General features: G+C 33.9%; 1 protein-coding gene across 1 annotated transcript in view; it reads right to left on the bottom strand.

Moving 5' to 3' along the window:
• Window positions 1-14803, bottom strand: part of LOC111060179 (cadherin-89D) — a 110382-nt gene extending 95579 nt beyond the window's left edge. Inside the window, 1 exon segment of the mRNA XM_039431198.1 lies at window positions 14032-14803. The gene's annotated coding sequence lies outside the window, so the exon portion shown is untranslated.
• Window positions 14804-21247: the final 6444 nt, after the last annotated feature.

The raw sequence follows: 21247 nt of genomic DNA, 5'->3' as shown, positions 1-21247 counted from the left end.
TATTGTTTCAATCTCGCTTACCAAATTATACTGGAGGAATTAAAAATGAAATGCATGTCAACTATTGGACCGAAAAAAAACAAATTATACAAAACTATGAGTTTTTATGTTGGATTAACTTAGTGTCTGAGACTTGTACCTCAGTTTCGTTCAGTATTCTTCTACATGGGAAACCGTGAAATACAATCTGGAATATTCTTCATGGAGAATCTTTAGTGCAACAGGAATCCGAATTTTCAACTTGGAAAATGAATGAAAAAAAAAATAGTAATAATTGAACAAATCTTAGGCTACTATAAAATGAGTTCTTGATATACTTCTCTTATAACTTTCTTGAAAGACAATGAAGTTGACCAAGGGAGTGAGGGAAGAAAAGTATGAATTCTCATTTTAAGATAAGAATGAAACATTTTTTGAGTTTATTCTCGAATGATTAATGCTCCTGTAATATACCCCTATGTCTTTAGAGATGAAAGAATACCATACTCGTAACGATGCCTCGCGATACCTTTTGACTGGTTCCTGAATTATTTGAGAGAAGCATTTTCTCCCAGTATGGAATCACTCGGAAATTCACAATTTTCTCAGTTTGTAAAAACTAACAAGAGGCCTAATTTTGTAAACAGAGAAGCAGCATATATGAATTATATAGTTTCACTTTTCTGTCACGGTGTGTTACACTGACCAAACATGACAGTAAAACATCCTTGTCTACAACGTTACGTGGAGCACGTGAACATAGTGAAATTTCACTTTTTCACTTTACCCAAGAAAGTACAAATACTGTATCATGAATATTTTTGTCCTCATAATAAAGCAAACATATTTGTTCAAATTAATTGAATAAGTACTTAGAAAACAACCATAATATTGACAAAAAAGTTTAACAGTAAATTCTTCTTTTCAGATCAATACTTCGTCCAAAATACAACTTTATTGTACAGTAGAAGAACAACAAGAGTAAATTGAAGGTATGAATGGGAATCAAAATATGTTTCTTGTATGTAATTTGAAAACAGTGCAACTCCAAAATTTTTCAATATTTGGAACATAATAATAATTGCCTGAATCTAGAATAATATCAAATGGGAAAAGCATCGCTTTGTGGATTTTCGATTAAAACTCGAAAGGAGTTCGATTTAAGACTTGAAGCAGCATAACACTTATCAAATCAAGACAAAATCAACTACAATAATAAAATATCAGAGATCAGCGGTTAGAATTTCAAAAGCTTATTGTTCTCAGAGAGCACCCACAACAATATTACATGATCCTTCAGAAGAATTTTTTCAAATATTGATATGTATTCATTCATGTGAGAATGTTTACATAATAATAATAATCGATAATATATTATATCGATTATAATTATTATTATTGATATATTATAATTTTATAATCGATATATATTATAAGATTCATTTATCTTATAATAAATTGATCTTCATCAATCTGTTATGATTGTACGTTTGTTTGATTGGTTTTATCTGATTTGAAAGTATATTGGTGTATTTGTGATTGAGTGAATGAATTTCTCACTGAGACTGATACTCTGCTACTCGATTATTATACTCGACGTTTTCTCTTTCTTCTGTAAGTACGCAGGATGAGCCATCAGATGTTTAATCTTTATTTTGACTAATAGATTTTGTTCCGGTCGCAATGCAAATCTCGGTCGAGATAAGCTAATAGAGCGGAGCGCCGAAGGGAGGCGTCTGCAATGAGACGAGCGCCGCGCCGCACTTCACTTGATTTCACTGCCGCAATCAGATTTGACGCACTACGGGAGGAGAGAAGAAAGTATAATCAGGAGAAAAATCGTCAGCTGACTTTTCCGAACGTCGACTGCTCTCGGCATTCTTCGGAAAACCGCAGGGAATCAACTGAAGATGTTAATTTTAAAATGCACTATTGCATCTGTTTCTTCCACCTTTCTATTTCATTTGAACGAACAAGCATCACACTAGCATAATAACGATGTGTCCAGCCATGTTTCCTCAATCGCCGCTCTTACTTTCGACCGATAATTAAATTTCCGGCCGGCCTCTAATCATCCCGGGGCTCGATAACGAGGAAAGGTCCGCCCAAATTAGATTAGCTAATTCTCGTCTCAAACAAGACACCCGAAGACGCAATTTCGATGATTTTCACTCAAACCTGATACGAGACCATCAATAGACGACCAGACGTCCAGTCTTAAGGTGCGTACAGATATACGCGCCGCGAACATGAGCAATTCACTTATAATCAGCTGATGCCAAGCTTTTTATATCTGTATCTTACCTTTTCTGTAAAAATACAGATATAGTCAGCTGATTAAAATTGAATTGCTCATGTTCGCGGCGCGTATATCTGTACGCACTTTTATAATATCACAACAGCTACAACAAATACTACAGATGCTTTGTCTACCTCGATATCATATTTTATAGGAATGATTACTAATAAATGATGCTCTTCGGACAACGGTACAGTTGAAACACGTTTTAAACAAGTCAGACACTTTATTATTCTCACAGATATTATATCTGAATTCCCCAATGAATTATGCCTGTTACTTTTCACTTGTTTCAATTTGAAATCAATCTTAGTTTGAGTCATTGAACTTATTTATGATACCTTTTCCTCCCTGACAAGATTCCTCTGTTTTCATCGAGCTACCATAGTTGATCTCATTATTATCACGTGAAAATACATTCTGTAATAACATGATCTGTGTCATAGAACAAAAATGGTTTTGTTGATTTTAATGGAAATTAACTGTTACTACAAACACTTTTCTATACAGGGTTGGTGCGGTTTTCACCATTCATTTTCTCTTGAAATTCTGTTTAAAAATCATGTATCATATGACCACATTCCCGATTAATAAAATGAAGTTGGATTCAAAATGGCGGTACCAAGATGGCGGATTTAAATTTTGAAGCGATAGAGAAGTATTTTTTTAATTCGAATATGATCCCCAATCACATCTATCGTCAAATTTCCCTTGTTAATAAAATATTAAGCTGTTTCCATAATTTTCACCAACTCTGTATAGGAAGGTAAATCTTCAAACACATGACTGAGTAGTTTGATAGGGTTTTCATGATAAAGAGATTGTAGTAGTCATTATCAGACTCATATAAACAATATTTTAACGCAGTGAGTGTGATATTTTCTACTTCTTCCAGTATAAGCGATATTTCTCAAAAATGTATTGGTTAGTTCATCAGATCATCAACTCAGATTATTCCGTTGACTTATATGTCCAGTAGAGTTTGGAGTTCGTTGTTCAAAAATTCCATAGGAGTGGGTGTTTTCTCACCACTCTCATTACATTACTGTACTTTTATTCGCTCACCGTAATAGCTTGCATAACGGTTCTGTGAGTGCTTATTAATGTACCGCCGACTCCAGTATAAATCGTATAATTCGATTTTAATAGGTAAGACAATGTTGATTAACAGTCCTCTCTCACAGCTATTTCGACAAGGCTGTGAGTGGGTGTTATCTACTACTTATTAGCATTTCTATGTACTGTGCAACTGTTAATTTTCTCATTTCAGTATCAAATCACAGTAGTCCTGAACAACCAGAATGAATCTCAAAGTCCTGAATTCTAACGTAATCAGCGTAATGTAAATTTCTAATAATTATTAAACTAGACTGGTGCAAGATTATAACGCAACATAGACTAATTACAAGTTAGAATGCATAGACGGATAGTACTTAATTATTGCAAATTGGATTGTTGTATTACTTATGTTGATCTATTTATTATTGTTCATTTCAGATTCGACAAGTTGTATTGATGAAATATTAATAATGTATTGCTGGATTTCTGAATCCATCAAGGAGTTAAAATCTCTTTTCATACGTTTCAGAGGGATGAACTTCTCTCTCACACAATAATACACTTATTAAAAATGGATTCAATCTTTGAGCTATTCTGTATATTCTTTGTCATTTTATTTCATAAATGATTTCTGTAACGTATCTTACAAGTTCAAGATTGCATGTTCAATCATGATAAGTGTAATTTCTTGTGATGATCCACAATGTTGTAGACATACAACATATAATTAGATCAGAATAATTGAGAATTTGTAGAAATATCTCATCTCTATAAAAGCATATAAATTGAAGCGAAGAAATAAGCATTCATTACCCCCTCCTTTCAAACATATTCTATATTATTGATAGGGCACGTTAAACTGTCGGTCCTAGCTGAAATATGACAGTCGTAAGGCCCATTGGCGGCTTACATTATAGGCATTACATTCAGGCTTGATGGGACCTTCCTGCAAGGGACTACCCACCAACAAAAACCATACAAATTTACTTTTTACTAGTATATTATTGATAGTTGGAGAATCATATAATTTAAAATATCAAATACGCTGATTCATCGGTAGATTGAGTGCAAGACCGTATCGAATTTATTGTAGATGATTCCACAAGATACCATATCATCAGTATTGATTTCATGCCTGATTTTAGTCTAAACACAATGTTTGCACACTGCAATCAATCATAACAACTCTGAAGATTGATGTGAAGTAGTCAGGAAACCGGTTGGTTTTCGATAGAGGTGTTCGTAGATATTACAGCAGCTCAACTATTTTAGATTGAAAAAACCCACCACGTATCGAACAGCATGTGTTCCGAAATTACTACTGTTCATTTCAGATTCAGTACGTTGGAATTTCGCCGACATCACGTAACATTCGTGGAAACATCACGTCACGTAGCAGCGTGAATTCCACAGGTACAGAAGTGCTGTGTATAGTTGTGTGGATCTACGAGTTATTCGGAGTAGTCGAAACACAGAAGAGCAATGGATGGCATATATATAGTTCTATGTTTTTAGGAGTTATTTGGAGTAGTCGAAACACACAAGAGCAAGTAGTGTTTCAATGAGGAAACGTCGAGGAGAAAAATGCAGCTTCCGACGGACGAATACCGACACTGACCACGTCCTCTTCCCTTTTTCCGACAACATCGATTTACCATTACGGAGACGACGTAATTGAGCCCGAGATTGATTGCTCGAAGGCAGGCTGGACCCGCACCGCTGACAGCTCAGCTCAGCCTCAGCTCCAGTTTGGTGATGAGCTATCGGCAAGCAAAGGGAGACAGACCAGAGTCCATCGACCGGAAGGTGACTCCACACCCCGCAGCAAGTCAAACAAGTTCCACTCCACAGCCCCACTGCTCCACACCACCTTATTGTCAATCGTCAAACCTATCAACGTAGCATAATCTTGACCTAAATCTATTAGCCACTAAAACCACCTCATCGCTCAATAAATAAAAATACAGTTTCATTCTAATAAACAGAACCAATTAACAACATTCTCCGCTCTTTGTGTGCATTTCTCGTTCATATGCATTTTTCTCCATCAGTGCCGCTGGCTATTCTACGTTTATCATCGCAATAATTATTGAAATGGGTTTACTTTGTGAGTTTTTTATTCTAATTATACCTTTGTACCGCAGAATGCATGGCTGCTCCAGCATAGCTGTTCTGGAGAGCTTATCATCGCGATATTATTATGGGTTTAATTTGCCTGGTTTTCATTTCAGGATACCTGTCTATAGGCCGAGTACTATACAGACCTAACTCAACTCTATTAAGATTATCATATCAAAACGAACCGATTGATTAGCCTACTAATTTAAATAATAATTAGAATAAAACGATTATATTGGATTCAATATACTTTCAACTGAGATGGGTAAGATGACAACTCCATTGATAATAGTGTAATTCAAAGGAGAGCTGTTCCATATGGAATAATCGAGATCTTGGTATAATGTCTAGATGAAGTACGCACTTGCCCTTACACTGTTTTACAAACAAGCTTTAAGAGTCCAGTAGCCTTACTACGGTTCAACGGAATAAATTTGTCTATCTAGGGTACCTTGTACAGCAAGAACCAGCTAATTGGAATGTTCTGCACCTACAATATTTCTTCTACTCGGCGACCAAGGAGCAGCCTGAGAGAGGCCATCTTATGAGCTACCTCGGCGACTGATATGAGAGGGTACAGATACAGCATCTAGGAGTGAGGAAGCTCAGGATAGCAAAGCTTGGTTGGAATGGTCTATGATGAGATGGGATTGTATATGGTTGGTTTACAGTGTCACTTATCCGGGAAGAGGTGCTTCCCGGATGAGGGATATCCAGATGGCCTGTCTTAAACTCCTGGAAACCCCCAGAGAAGTGAAACAGCTTGAAGGAACCTTCCAGATACCCAAAGTACTTGTTCTGAACAATTTCTTGAGGAGAGGTTAGTTAACGAATTTAAGTAGTGTAAAGGAAAATTCCTTCTAGAATCATTGAAATCAATAAAGCATAGATATAATACATTGTAAAATAATCACAATGGAAATTATTACAGGGGTCGTATTGTTTTGTGGTACCTATTGCCAGTGATTACAACATCCATTCATTCGCCAGTGGCGGTTTTAGGGGCGGGGGCGGGGGTGGCGGCCCCCCCCTTAACCAGGGATTTTTTATGGGGCAGTTTAAACACATTTCCTAGTGTAATTTATGCCTAAATCTTTTGAAAAACTCTTATTGTTAAACAATAGGAATACTGCAAACAATAGAAATTGTATTAATTGCCGTACTGTTTAATAGAATATTAAACACCTTACAAAACGGCAAAACTACTCAACCTAAAGGCCTTTTCACACCGAGTTCGCAGACGTCGTCGACGTCCGGGACGTTTTTGAAAAAATAAATTGCTGACCATGCTATCAAATGAGTTAATCCACACCGCGCATCCAGGGCGTCCCGGTCGTCGGCGACGTTTTTCTGAGAATCACTCGCTGAGCAATTTTTCACAAAAGTCCGCAATGTTACCATACAAATGAAAAAAATTAGAAGTGCCACCAGTAAAATGTTCCCAAAATGGCTTTGCACATCCTTAAAATCACTTAACCTTACATTAACCTTCCTTGCCCCCCCCACAAAGAAATGCTATATTCGCCACTGATCTGAACTTCAAAAAAATATAACTTATTATTTCTAATTAAAAAACCTATTCGGTAGGTATTCTATTCCAATTTTGGCCGGTGTGGAAAGGCCTTAAATAACAGTGAATTTTAGTAAGTTTTAATAAAAAATATTGCCCTCCCGTACCCCTCCTTTCCAGGTGGAAGTAACCCTCTGGATCCCCCCCCCCTGCTGTTGGACTACCGCCACCCCCTTAGAACTATCGTAAGACCGCCCATGTCATTCGCACAGAACAGTGAAAAAAGTCTATGAAAGTCAAATGTCCGGCATCATATTGAATAAGTATCGCTATTTTAGTCTCTTCATTTCGGTCATATAATTTGACTCAATTTTTTTAGCAGTGAAAATATAACCTATCTTTTGGAAATTTTATAAAATATATATTTATATTAAAGCCTATTTATAAAACTTGGGATTAGAGCAGTCTTGGGCTAGGCCTGTTGCTCTCGCCCAGTCATATCTACAGATAATATGATTTGTGATTGTATTTATGAATGAATCTGTTACTCGACAATAACTCTGACAAGTTCTAGTGCCCAGTCAACCCGCTAACACGAATTAACTTCGAGGTTAAATACCTGGTTCAGAAATTGGCGTTGGATGAGCAATTTGTGGGATGTTCAACGATTTTTAGAAGTCCGATGACATTGACCGAGAGGATAGAAATGGGAGTTGGAAAATTATTTAGTTCAGATGAGGTAAAAAACAAAGCCAATAATCAACAACGCCTCCAATCTACAAAAGTTGTTTGACCATCCGACCAGCAACTTGTTGCTTTGTGGGAGTTGGCTGCTGACAAATCCAGGTGATAGTTTTTAATCCGTCTACCCACTTTGCGAATGTTAGTAGGTAAACTCTTCTGTAGGTTAATTATATACGTAATTCCGTTAAATCTTCAGAAGCGACTTTTTCAATGAAAATTGTGCATAGAAATTGTTACGCTAATAGAATATCTTGAGCAACTGTTATCAACAATTATGGTCAAAGAAAGAATTCTTTCCGATGCAATAAGAACGTTCATGCAAATAAAAACTTGTTCCAATTGCATAAGGAAGTTGAACAAGTTGCATTTCCTCGCCATTGCAGAGTGCAGTGGATCGATTACAGGATTACTGCATAAAAACAGTGTTGGTAACAGATTTACTGTTACTAAAAATGTCACGGGGAGAAGAGAGTGTGACCTTAACATTCATTATTTATCATCATTTTATAATAAATTATAGGAATGTAAAAACGATAGAATCCTGCTCAAATGTGCTTTAATGCACAATATTACAAATTGGCCTTAATAAATTATGGTGGAAGTTGATAATATCTCGACTTAAACTTGGATACGTGTAATAACTGATACGATTAGCACCATCTAAAGGGCCTCACGCATAAGGGCTGAAGGGTTTTTCATTTGAAGATAGCTAAGGCTTCGTACCCAATAAATACTTTGAACTTCAGAATATCTGAAGAGCAATCTTACAAAAAAAGAAGAAGGCTCAATCTAAAAGAATCTAGAGCTACAAAATTTCCAAGTATGATTTCGTCATAATCAGGTTATAGGTGTCTTACAGAGAAGAAGCTTTAATTGAATAATTAGCACTAGTAATTTCTATTTAGCTTGTTTTATTGTTGAGCTACGATAGGTTGTAGAAAATTTTAATAATGAGCTGAATGATCATTTCAAATTTTTCACAATTTCATTTTATTTTACTTCCACTAGTGAAATAATAAATAAATTATTATTATTATTACGAATGAACTCACAAAATTACACTTATACAGAAATTATTCCAAAGAAAAATTATTTGTTGCCTGTAAATGTTTATTGGAATTGGTTCATAAGAAGATTCAATCAGTATAAAGACCCCAAACGGTCAGTCAGTTGAAAAATAATCTATGAACCCGTTTCTTATTACTTGTTGATTTTGGAAAAAATACAAGGAAAAGAGCGAAACTGTACCATCTGCTCAAATTTTCAACTGAGAGACAGGCACTATAGTCAGTAATTTGTGCGTAAAATCCAGAAGAGAAAATAAAATATCGAATTTATAAGCCCATTAAAAAGTTCTAATTCACTATGGAATTCATGGGGCTTATCAAAATGTGAGAAATAGGTAACAACTGTGGAAACGTTATCAGCAGTTACAGTTACAGAATCTAGCAACAGGAATCGCAGAAAAAAGTTGAAAATGTCCAAGCATGTGGACAGACCCAAGGCTGTAGCCTATATCTTATTCGTCTGCCGGTATCTGAATCGGAGCTTTGGAACCAGCTTCGCCCGAGCAAACCGTTAGCCGTTTTTTTTTTCTTCAACCAGCCACTCGTCGGCCGAATTAAATTCAAACACTCAAGAATTAATCTCCAAAGAATCTTGGACATCCTAACTGAATTCCTTCACCGGAAAATTACCATATTGCTTACATTGATAGCAAATCTGAACTTAGCCGAAATACCTTCATTTGAAAAAAATCAATTGAGAACATAGGAAAAACTAAGCATGTATTTTAAAACATTCAGACAATATCCAAGTTAAAGGTTGGAGAGGCTGGTTGAAACGAAACATAATGTGATGGAGTAGGAAACTACAGCGGGTTCAAAATTATCTTTAAAAAGGTAGGCTATTTCCGTTGAGGCATATAAATTATATTACAAATTATATTAGCGTTGGATTTGCGCTTTCATATTAACAATTTTACCTGAGTAAATTAGCGAAATAATATTAGGAATAATAATAGCGGAAATTAGCAGAATACCTGTATCATGAATTACATGAGTTTAACAAGTAGTGTATGATTGACAGTATGTAATCGGGGATAAAAATCTCTGAGACTGCAGAATAGTATAGTTCAAGGACTAATAACGACTCTAATTTTATATTTTTTTCGAAAAATTCAAAAGATTATAGTTTGCTGTTGAAAATGAAACAAAATAAATAATGACTTGTTTCAGTAAAGAAATCTTTTCACTTATGTGAAATAAACTTTATGAAACGAAAAATCGTCTTTCCTAAGTAAAAGACTAAAAACTTCATCTTTACAATGATTTCTAATATTTTCTACTCTTTGATATTGAGATTCAAGTCAAGGTTTAAAATTATTTACCAAATAATTTGCACTTAATTTTTTTAGATTGGATTTCTCCTATCAGTTTTTCATTATACAAATTGATTATTCTACTAGATAAGCTATGTTATCAGTTATATATTTTATCCAACCGGATTTTTTCGTATTTTTACAATTCTCACTAAAAGTAAAACTCAATACCAGTCAAAGGTTATTCTTTTGCTGAAGATATTGATAAAAAATATAATTATTACAAAGAAGGATAATTGAAGTATATCAATAATTGATGACATAACATGATTAATCTAAAGTTCTATTTGATTTTGTTTCAGTAGGCTACCGTACATGCTGCATTGCTTGAATATTAAATTTTTCATTGATTTCAAAAGATAAATTGAGTGTAATTTTAGATTTCAGTTATGGAATTTTCTCACAAAATACCATCCTTTATCATGAAAATTACAAATTAAATTTTCATATTTCGATCACATCCAATCTAGCATTATTATAATTCATCATATATTAATAAGCCAACGATGTAGGTACTATTTTTTTAGAAGCCAATAGTTCAACGTTGAGAGACAATAAGGTTGAAAAGTTGAAAAAAATCTTTGTATGACATAACTTTCAAAAGATGATCAATGTTTTATCGTACCGTACATCTAGAAAATCCATTGGTAATAGTTATTTAAAACATTCTCAAATTAGTAATGGTATCACACAAAAATACACCGAAATTACCGTACTCAAATTAATGGTAAAATGATAATGGTAATATATTATCAATCGTTTTGAAAAGCCTACTGTATATTGTTATGAAAATAATAGATGCTTGAAAGGTTGGAAATATTAAGGACTATTGAGGAATGATTAACACAAGAAGCCAACGTTGAGACAATGTGAAGGTGTTACTGTTGATAATATTTATTTTGATATTTTATCATGGTTTTTGTTTTATTCAATGGATGAATACTTTATACAAAAGAACAAATTTTGTAAAAATTGGATTGAACTGTTATGTCTTAACTTGTATGTCTACAAGATTTGAACTTACTATCAGCAAGTAGTAACACCTTGAATAAGCTATAAGTTATTTATATTTTACTCTTTAGTTTGTGTAAAATAAGTTGAGACTTGGCACTCCATCCGAAGAAATTACAGGGTTACCAAATCGTGTAAAATTGCAACTTTCTCAAATTTCCAATTCAACGTCAGAATTGGATGTAGAATATCATCCCCGATATCCTAGTGGTATTAAAAAAGCTTCAGGGTTGAAGGATTAAAAGGAAATCTAACTTTTATGATAAAATTGGAAACATTGCGAATATTTGTTTTTCTTTTGAATATCACTTCTCTCAGAATCATGGGGCGTTGTAATGCGTAATAATTTTATATCAAATTAACGGGGAGAATGTCTCCTTTCTATAGGTGTCTGGATCATCATTATTACGCATTACGACGCCCCATGATTCTGAGAGAAGTGATATTCAAAAGAAAAACAAATATTTGCGATGTTTCCAATTTTATCTTAAAAGTTTAATTTCCTTTTAATCCTTCAACCCTGAAGCTTTTCTAGTAGGCTACTACTAGGATATCGGGGATGATATTCTACATCCAATTCTGACGTTGAATTGGAAATTTGAGAAAGTTGCAATTTTACACGATTTGGTAACCCTGTAATTTCTTCGGATGGAGTGCCAAGTCTCAACTTATTTTACACAAACTAAAGAGTAAAATATAAATAACTTATAGCTTATTCAAGGTGTTACTACTTGCTGATAGTAAGTTCAAATCTTGTAGACATACAAGTTAAGACATAACAGTTCAATCCAATTTTTACAAAATTTGTTCTTTTGTATAAAGTATTCATCCATTGAATGAAACAAAAAACCATGATAAAATATCAAAATAAATATTATCAACAGTAATAAATCGTAGCACAATATGAATACAAAACTGCATACTGCACGTTTATTACAGGAGAATGACAATTAATATTCTTACTACATCTAATAATAGGCATTTTACCCCGTATCTAATTACTATACAATAATGTTAATGTTAAGTGACTATGAGTGTTTATACTATACATTTGTCTCAACTTTTTAAGAATGAAGAATTCAGGTGTGTTGAATAAAAGTGGATAGTATCCATAAAATGATATAATTTTAATACTCCTATTTGTCTTGGCGTTTGTTACTACATCTGTCAAGTTAATGAATCATTCCTCAACCAATTACCTAAATTGAAGTCATAGAATTACTCATGTAATATATCATTAACAATATATTGTAACTTTATAGCATAAAGTTGGATATCAAATTTGAATTTATAATTACTTGTGGCCCACGGGTCCTATCACACCGACCGAGTATACTTTGGCAAAGCTGGGGATATGTAGCAGCTCTTGATTGTGATAGCAATCGCACAATATATTGTGTTGCCAGTCTTCCAATCAAATATGTGTTTATCAGGTCAAAATTAAAATATTTTATGTATATCCTCCTTTAAAATATTACACTCTCTCCAAACAACTCACAAATAGAATTTTATACAATTTATAGATTAAATACAGATATTAATTACGATTGTTTCTAAGGTGCATCAGGGGTAGGCATCAAGTTGAGTTTCTAATATAGTTTTTTTTAACTATTATGTACATAGATTTCCATGCAAGTCCACATAATAATAAGTTCTGATAACTTCACAATCTGATCGATATCTCTATGGAAGAGGAAATTCTCTAACATTTGCAAAATGTTTTAGGTAAGTGTAATGGAGCCCTAAGATTAATGGAGCCCTAATTTTAATAAGACTTATTAAAAAAGTGATTCGACACACATATTTAAATCGTGCAGTGAATCACAACAATTGATGTTAGTAAGTGTAAATTCCCCATATAAGACATATTAAAAAAGTGATTCGACTATGGTATACGATTCATACGGTATGATTCGACTCATAGCGTATTTTAAAGCGAATCACAACAATAATTATTGATCTCCCATTATGTTATTTCAATAAGACATCAGTAAGTAAATAATTTAAAATATTATAAATTATGTAAAACGATATGAATAATACAGATATCAGCCATTAACCTTTAGCATACAAAGAAAATCAAGCAATTCCTGCTCGTAGTAAATATTTTAGTACTTGAATATTAACACTATCATAAATTTAGTGTATAGGGATATTGAGAAACTAATTTCTGTTGTTTGGTTACACTTTTATCAATTTCGAATAAACATTTTGTTTTAGATCGTAATGCTGCTGAATCCCAAATACGCTGTCAACTTGTGCGTCGGTGATGGCTTGAGATAATGACAAGAACAAACATAGCCACCTCTAATACAGGATGTATTAGAGGTGGCTATGGAACAAACCATGCGCTCAATGGGATTCGAACTCACGACACTCTTCCGGCAATACTTTGTCAAAGGTTGACAGCACCCAACGCTTCATCTGCCTACCTATCGGAATCCTATGGAGTTTGGAGGTACTATGGATAAGAACTATTTCTAACAGTCAAATACCCTACAATAGCTATCGGAATCCTACAAAGTACTATGGATGAGAACTATTCTTCAGAGTAATACTATAGCTAAGATTATCTACCAGAATCCTCCAAAGTAGTACTATGGATGAGAAATATTCCTCAGAGTAATACTATAGCCATCTATCGGAATCCTACAGAGTACTATGCATTAGTACTGTTCCTGAGAGTATACTTTGAAATAAGAAGCTAGTCTTGCTTGTTACATTACCGGTAGGCCCTTCATAAATCTCAAAAAATTGTGTTTAAGTTTGGGAGAAACTAGCTCTTCGCTTGAAAACCCTGTCATAGTGGCATCTAAGTCCTATTGTTCATGTTCATTATTGATAACTACCAAGTAAGTTAAAACCATAGAGAAACGAAAAGTTAATCTCTGGTTAAAACCTTCGCCAATAGAAAACAAAGTAATCACTCACCAATAAATCCACATGGGATTCTTCGACAAGCCAACTTGCCGGTGAAAGAAGAGATGCTGGCTTCAACAGTAGAAGATTACAAAGTGAGTCCTTGAGGTTGTGAAGAACAAACAAACGCACTGAGGGACTTATCACTCGGTCTGTAGCACTTATTCACAGGTGATTCGCGCGTGTTCAGAGTCGAGGATCAACGAGGATGCGATTTGGTCAGCGTTCAGCCGACGACTGGCAACAGACACCGCTGGAGCGAGGAGAACGATCAACTAAAAACAACAATCCGGCCTTTGGCGGTTGCCATGCCACTGACCGCCAGTGTGCAGCTGGAGGGGGGGGAAAGGAGCCCCGGTGCTCTCTCTTCCGTGTCCCTTGTCTTTCTCTTCGGCGGTATCTCCAGCACTGCGCCGCGCTAACGCGATAAACACCATATCACAGAATGGAATCGGCTGCAACTGATCTGGACACATTGTTACATGTCGCGGAAGTCCAGCGCCTTGGTCACAAAGCGGCGTTGCTCTATGAAAACGTCCGTAAGATTGCTATGATGAAAAACTAATAAAAAGTATGAGGCAAACTGGAAGAAATATTGCTTTAAAAAGCCTATGAAATTGAGAGGCAAAGTAGAAAGAAAGTTGACTGTGATGGGAGGCAAGGCAAAAGTTTGAGAGAATTCAGTGATCTCTAAATTCTCGAGAACCCTATTGGGGAACAAAGGTTTGCAGATCATACAAACTGTGTATAGAATACATAATATAGGAACAGTATTAATTAATTTCATTCATATGGAAATGCACAATGCATAAGAATACTCTTCGAATACAAAATAGTGTATAAAAATTTGAAACAATTTGAGCAAATAGATCAAACCTGAGAAATAATAGATCATCCTCGTGATACTAAAAATTGGAAAATACAGAAATATATCAGTATTTCAAAATTTCCTAAACAAATGATAAAAGAATACACGGATTAAGAAGATGAGCGGATTTTTCTTTCAGGAGCAGTTTTCGAACTTAGCTCTAGTTTACCATTGAATAGTTCCAAGTCAAGTTCAAACATTAGTCTCAAGCTGTTTATAATACAATATTATCTTATAATCGTATAATCGAATGTTGGAAATCAGAATACTAAGTTATGTGAATAATGGATGCCTCTGAATCTTACTTGATGCAAGAAATAAAGTTGTGAATTTCAAGTGAATCAAAGAAGATGATTATGTTTTTCCAATTATAATATTATTTACTTAAGAATTTCCAGTCTTAAAATATTAAGGGATGGACATAACTTTAAAGCTTCTAGATATCGAAATACAAAAATATGCTTCATTATAGTTTTTTCATTAAGTTTTATATTCTATCTGTGATATTTATTTTTTGGCTTAGGATGTTACCCGAATGATCTCCAGACTTGCGCGTGGGTAATGAGACGAATGATGAAGAGAGATTAGTGAAACTACAGCATGGTAGGTTCCGAAACAACGGGAAATTATTGAAAAATTCCTTCTTGGCAAAATATTCCATTGTAAAGGATGACGCTTTGAAAATTATATTCTTTGACACTTATCTTGAAAATTATTACTACTCAAAGATCATGCATCGATTTAGGAAGGATTCAGGGCCCAATAAAAAAAATTAATTGATCATTCACAGCTATGAAAATTACTACCTAAGATTAATGCGAGTCAAAAATTCCTTGACTACTGTGTATTGAATGAATCGAATCTTTGTAAATCTGAATTCGCTAACAGATTGACTGAATGATTGATTTACTGACTGTAGGTACTAAATTTTATCTATAAGTATATCAATAAAATTCTAATACAATTGTATGATAGTTTGATTGAAATTAATCCAAGTGCAAAGTAGAGTCATGAGTTGTTGCTTTCAATTCGTAGAGGAAATGGCTTTCTCCAACCTTTAATAAACAGGCGAAGGCTGGAGGAAACGTCAGATAAATTCTTCCTCTGTCTCAAATGGAATCACATTTTAGTACCATGTCAAGTTCATTTCTTACAAAGTTATGCACTTTGAATGAAATTTTCAAGCTTAGCTCCCATGCTTGCTTATTGCTCAGTGCTAAGTTTGTTTGTTCTTTGAAATATAGGTGATGTTTTTCAAGAGTATAAGATGACAGAAATATGGTATGTGATACGCTATAACGTACAGTACTTGGAGAAATGCAACTTTTCTTCAACATTCATACTTTCTGAAATGTCGTACACCAATTTAAATCTCTGATTCTTCGAGTAGAGGTTAAGTCCAGGTCCAGTCACTGCTGATTTTTTAAAAAAAGATAAAATTCCCAACCAAGAGAATTTTTCGTAGCTCGCTCCGAGGGTTAACAATATAAAGTTATTCCCCCATTAACCATACTCAGTAGTAATTGAGTAGGCCTGAAAAACTTATTCTCATTATAATCCATCTCTGAAGTTCTTGAAATTTTGAAATTTGTAAATTCTAAGATTTCTTTTGGTGATGATGCCCACATAGTCCAAGTGTGAGAAAATGATTTCCAAACTCATGCAAGTGTGAGAAAATGATGGATGATATTACATAATAACTACTAGTAGTTCTGTGAACAGTAGACCTCGCGCAGTTATAACGACGTCCCAAACCATAAGCACATCCACACTGATACACTAACTATTTATTTGATCAGATCATGCTTACACAAGATTTAATTATCATATAACGCTTTCCGGAATTTAGCATGAGAAAACCAGAAGACATCTAGGCGTCCAGACGAGCTGTTATTAGTTCTTTGCATCCTATTATTTTAATAGTGCATAAAAATTGCATTCAATGAGGCATGCAATTTATAGTCTACACAGCTGCTAATTTTTTACCAAGTTACATTGAGATATTGAATCGCATGCGTCATGACATTCAATTTATAGTCAACTCGACAGCTGATTTATGATGAATAATTCTATAGTCTGATTTTCACTCTAATATTGACGTATGAAGGAGGCTCCTTTTTCCTTTTATATTATCCTTGAAAGGCAAAATTTCCAAAAACCTTGTGTATACGTCGACGCGCAATTTAAAAAGGAACAGACCTGTCAAATTTCATGAAAATCTATTACCGCGTTTCGCCGTAAATGCGCAACATATAAACATATAAACATTTAAACATTAAGAGAAATGCCAAACCGTCGACTTGAATCTTAGACCTCACTTCGCTCGGTCAATTAAAATGGTTAGGTACTAAGCCATTAGGTGTATAAGCCATTTATTTTTACTTTTTACTTTCAATAACGCACAAGATGGCTCAAAAGTTATCATTTTCCAATGAACGTTACAGAAGTACCTTTCCCTTGCAATCGACAAAATCAGCTTTAAACTTCCTATTGAATTGCATATTAGAAGTTGGAATTTATAAATAAATTATTAACATTTTACCAGCGCGAGTCAACAATCCGATCCCATTGGGATAACTGTAGACCGTAGCTAACCAGATTAACCAATGTTTCAACGAAAATGGCAATACATGTTCAAACAAGATTTATTGACGGTCCATGATGAAAGATACAAACCAAGGAAAAGCAACTAGAAGCCTGAATTTTTGATGAGTTGCATTCATTATCGGTTCCCTAATAATAATTTTTCTTTTAAAACGAGAGAATTTATTTCAGCTGTTAAATTTTAATCCTACCAACTGGAATGATTTAGGAGGACACATTTCCTGTTCAGTTTTGTTACATTTTTGGTGGCATCCGTTCGATATACTCGTAACTCGACTGGTTTGGATAGTTCTCTCAAGATTCCATTATGCAGAATGCATAACTTAAACGAATTTAGAAAGTCAATCTCCTTTCCAAAAATACAAAATATTTTCTTCCTTGTATACATTACTGTATTCATAAATTTCAAGTATTGAGATATTAGTTATTTCATATTAGATATTATTATTATTATTATCATAACTTAGTAAGGTGAATTTAAACGAGGACGACCACGAACGGTTTGGTAGCAAAACATAGAAGAGGCCATGGAGAGCAGGGGCATCCAACAAGACGTATGGAGAGATAGAGGCAGATGGCGTGTTGAGTGCGGGAAACGGCCGGGAAGGCTGTAAAAACCCGCGTATGAGGTAAGGAATTTAATTTACATTAAAAATGGACAAGAATAAGTTTTAAAAATAAAGTTGAAAAGAGTCTTGAAATATTGATCTATTTGAGTCTCAGCTGCGAATTTTTTTCGGGAAACTAAACTAAGTTGGAGTTTCCATGTGGAAAGCTAGCTCGGGTTTCTCCTCACCCAAGAAAGTTGAAGACGTGTATAGTTCGAGATGATTTTATAAAGATTCGTTTTCGCTCTTTCAGTCACATAATATAATCCACCTCTGGCCTTAAACTAAGGAAAATTTGAATTAAAAAATGTTTTATTTTTTATAGCGGAAGAGAGCACTGAATAACAAATTAAATCTGACAGTTTAATAAATTTTTGTTCGAAATTTTCATATTGGTCATACAGATTCTGCAACAGAAACTCGACGATGAACATATTGTCATTACGTGTTTACGCCACCAAGCACACACGAGTAGAAAATGAAATGCAACAAGTAGGCTATTATCAAAGTACCATATTATCAAAGTTGACTCTTTTTGTGATTGATAAAGTGGCTGCAAATGGAATAATGTTTGCAACGAAAATGCAGAGCTACCTTTCTGAAGGCAGTGTTTTGCCGAATACCTTCACAAATCCTACAGATCTAGACGGACTATCCTACTAGCTACATTTTTGGACTGTTGTATAAATTAGAATTGGAACCGTTTTGGGCGTAAGCCTGTGGTACTTTTCTGTAAGTTGTATAATTTATTAGGTATGAATGATTGAATAAATAAACTTCGCATATTGATACTGTAATCAAGTTTTCAATATATAATGTTCCATATTAATTTTGTAATTTTCAAAATATTAATTATAGTGTTCTATATTATCAATTTTGAAATTTTCAAATGTTATTGTGTTTGGCCGGTAAATAAGATTTTTGATTTTTCAATGCAGTATTGATAATAATTGCCAGTATGTTAAGATACCAGTATTGATATTTTCATAACAAGTAACTTTTAGAATTTAGAATGTTTTACAAGAAATAATCTTGAATTCTTAACAAGACGGTTCCACAAAATTTGCAAAAAAAACTTTTTCAAATAAAAACGTGAAAACGATCTCCCACAAAGCGTTTAGTCAACTCAAACGTTACAATAATAATGATTTATTTTCATGCAATAGTCCAACCGTTTTGAAAGTAATTGTGTATTGGTGAAAATTATGTGCAGAATGGACACCCTTCAGCTTCTTCGACGTGAATTCAAAAGTAAATCTGATTATAAAACCCAACAAAGTAGTTACTTTCAGTAGCCTACATGACAGTAAACGCGGAACAGCTTTCAAGACAATCAGTATTATTCAACAATGATCTACACTATGTACGTACCGTAAGATTTATTCATTTTCCATAATAATTTAGTGCTATAGTGCGACAGAATTGTTGGTATTATGAACTACACTAACTCACTTGCGTCTAGTCCAAAACGTTCATCGTGTCATGGTTCATAAATCATTATCTTCCCAACAGATTGTTATCGTTATGCAAGTAGGTTTCAAATTATTACGATTATGAGCAGGGAGGAATAGTTTCATTAAAATGCACTAAAGTTCAAGTTGGAGGTGTGTAAAACAGAAAGTCTAGCAATAAAATAACATTCACAAATTATTGGAAAGTAAAGATACGCCTATCCTTTTGTTTCAAATACTTCAAGCCCAAGTTCTGTTTCCTTGATAATAAAAGCCTTATAAAATTCTCTTTACACTTGTCACATAATATATAGGCCTACAGAGGGGATAGAATTATTGTCAAGTGTCTCAATTTTTAAACTAAAGCTTAGAATTCATCCTGAAACTACAATAAATATATTTTTTTCCAATAAAGCGATAAAGTTTAGCTCAATTTAAATTTGATGATGCATTATAAATATCAGTCATAACACAAGATCCAGATGTGTAAAAAGAAGTGAACCTCACAGAACGATCTTTTACAAATCTAGCATACAGCATCTGAGTAAAAAAGTATTAAATTCGCTGCCAGCCCATTTATTGAGAGTGGCTCAATCACTCAACATTTCCAGGACAAGACTCAAAATCTGGATGATAGCTTAAGTGCCCCTTTAGTTAGCAATCTAAATTTTGTGTTTCTTGAATGGTTCCAAATTTTCTTAAATACGGTAACTCAATATTATTCATTAGAAGTGGCAATTGAGTGGAATATTTCCAATTAATTTATTAATTCAAGCCATCTAAATTCAAAATTTATAGTTTTAATGTTTATTTTGGACTAAAATTTTATAAAAATTGTACACGTGAAATTCTAACCTTATCTTGGACTTTGTCACTTATAAATTTGGAAGAAAAATAGCACAAGGACTACCTTATTATTTCATCTTTCAATGTTATTACATTAGTGTCATTTGCATTGTATATAAATAAAATAAATAAAACTTCTGGAGAAAATTAACATAAATGATACTTAAAAGTCAACACAAAACAGGTTTTATACATTTTTTATTTCTAAGATGATTCCACTATTTCTCCAATCTGGGATTTTGCCGCTGAGACATATGTATCTTCACAAGGTATTGTCCATGTTTTACCTGATAAGTGGAAATGACGGTGTAACAGTGGACTATTGTGATTTGGTTGAGGGTCCCCATTTAACAAGAGGAGTGGTAAATCACAACCTACGAGGAGTCAGGCCAAACTGCACTCTTTTTAGGAAGTCATTTATTTTTCTTACACTTAAATTTTTCAATCAATTACCCAATGATATCAAAATAGTTTTCAGGTCTCGTGATAGAATACAGTCGCTTAAATCTATTATCAAGAAATGGCTACTAAGTATTACCCGAGAGGATCTTGAAACCATGTACAACCCTATGATTTAATTTCCAGTGATGAATGATCTATTGCTCCAATTTTGCCAAAACTGATTAATGTTATTTTTTTCATTTTTCATTAGTATATTCTCTAGACACTTCAAAATGGCTTTAAATAATGTTTTAGTGTTTGTTTAATAATTCTTAAATAAGTGTTTGAGTTGAATTCATTGTTTCCTATTGACTGGCTCATTATTCTTCTCCGTTATATTCCTAAACTCTGGTAATGTTTTTATTCCATAAAATAATATTTATAATAGTTTTTGTTAATAATATTTAATT

This window comes from Nilaparvata lugens, chromosome 1, assembly GCF_014356525.2.
Source record: "Nilaparvata lugens isolate BPH chromosome 1, ASM1435652v1, whole genome shotgun sequence".
NCBI classification, from domain to species: Eukaryota; Metazoa; Arthropoda; class Insecta; order Hemiptera; family Delphacidae; genus Nilaparvata; species Nilaparvata lugens.
The sequence above is the reverse complement of the archived record's forward strand: the minus strand, read 5'-3'. Positions and strand labels throughout refer to the sequence as shown.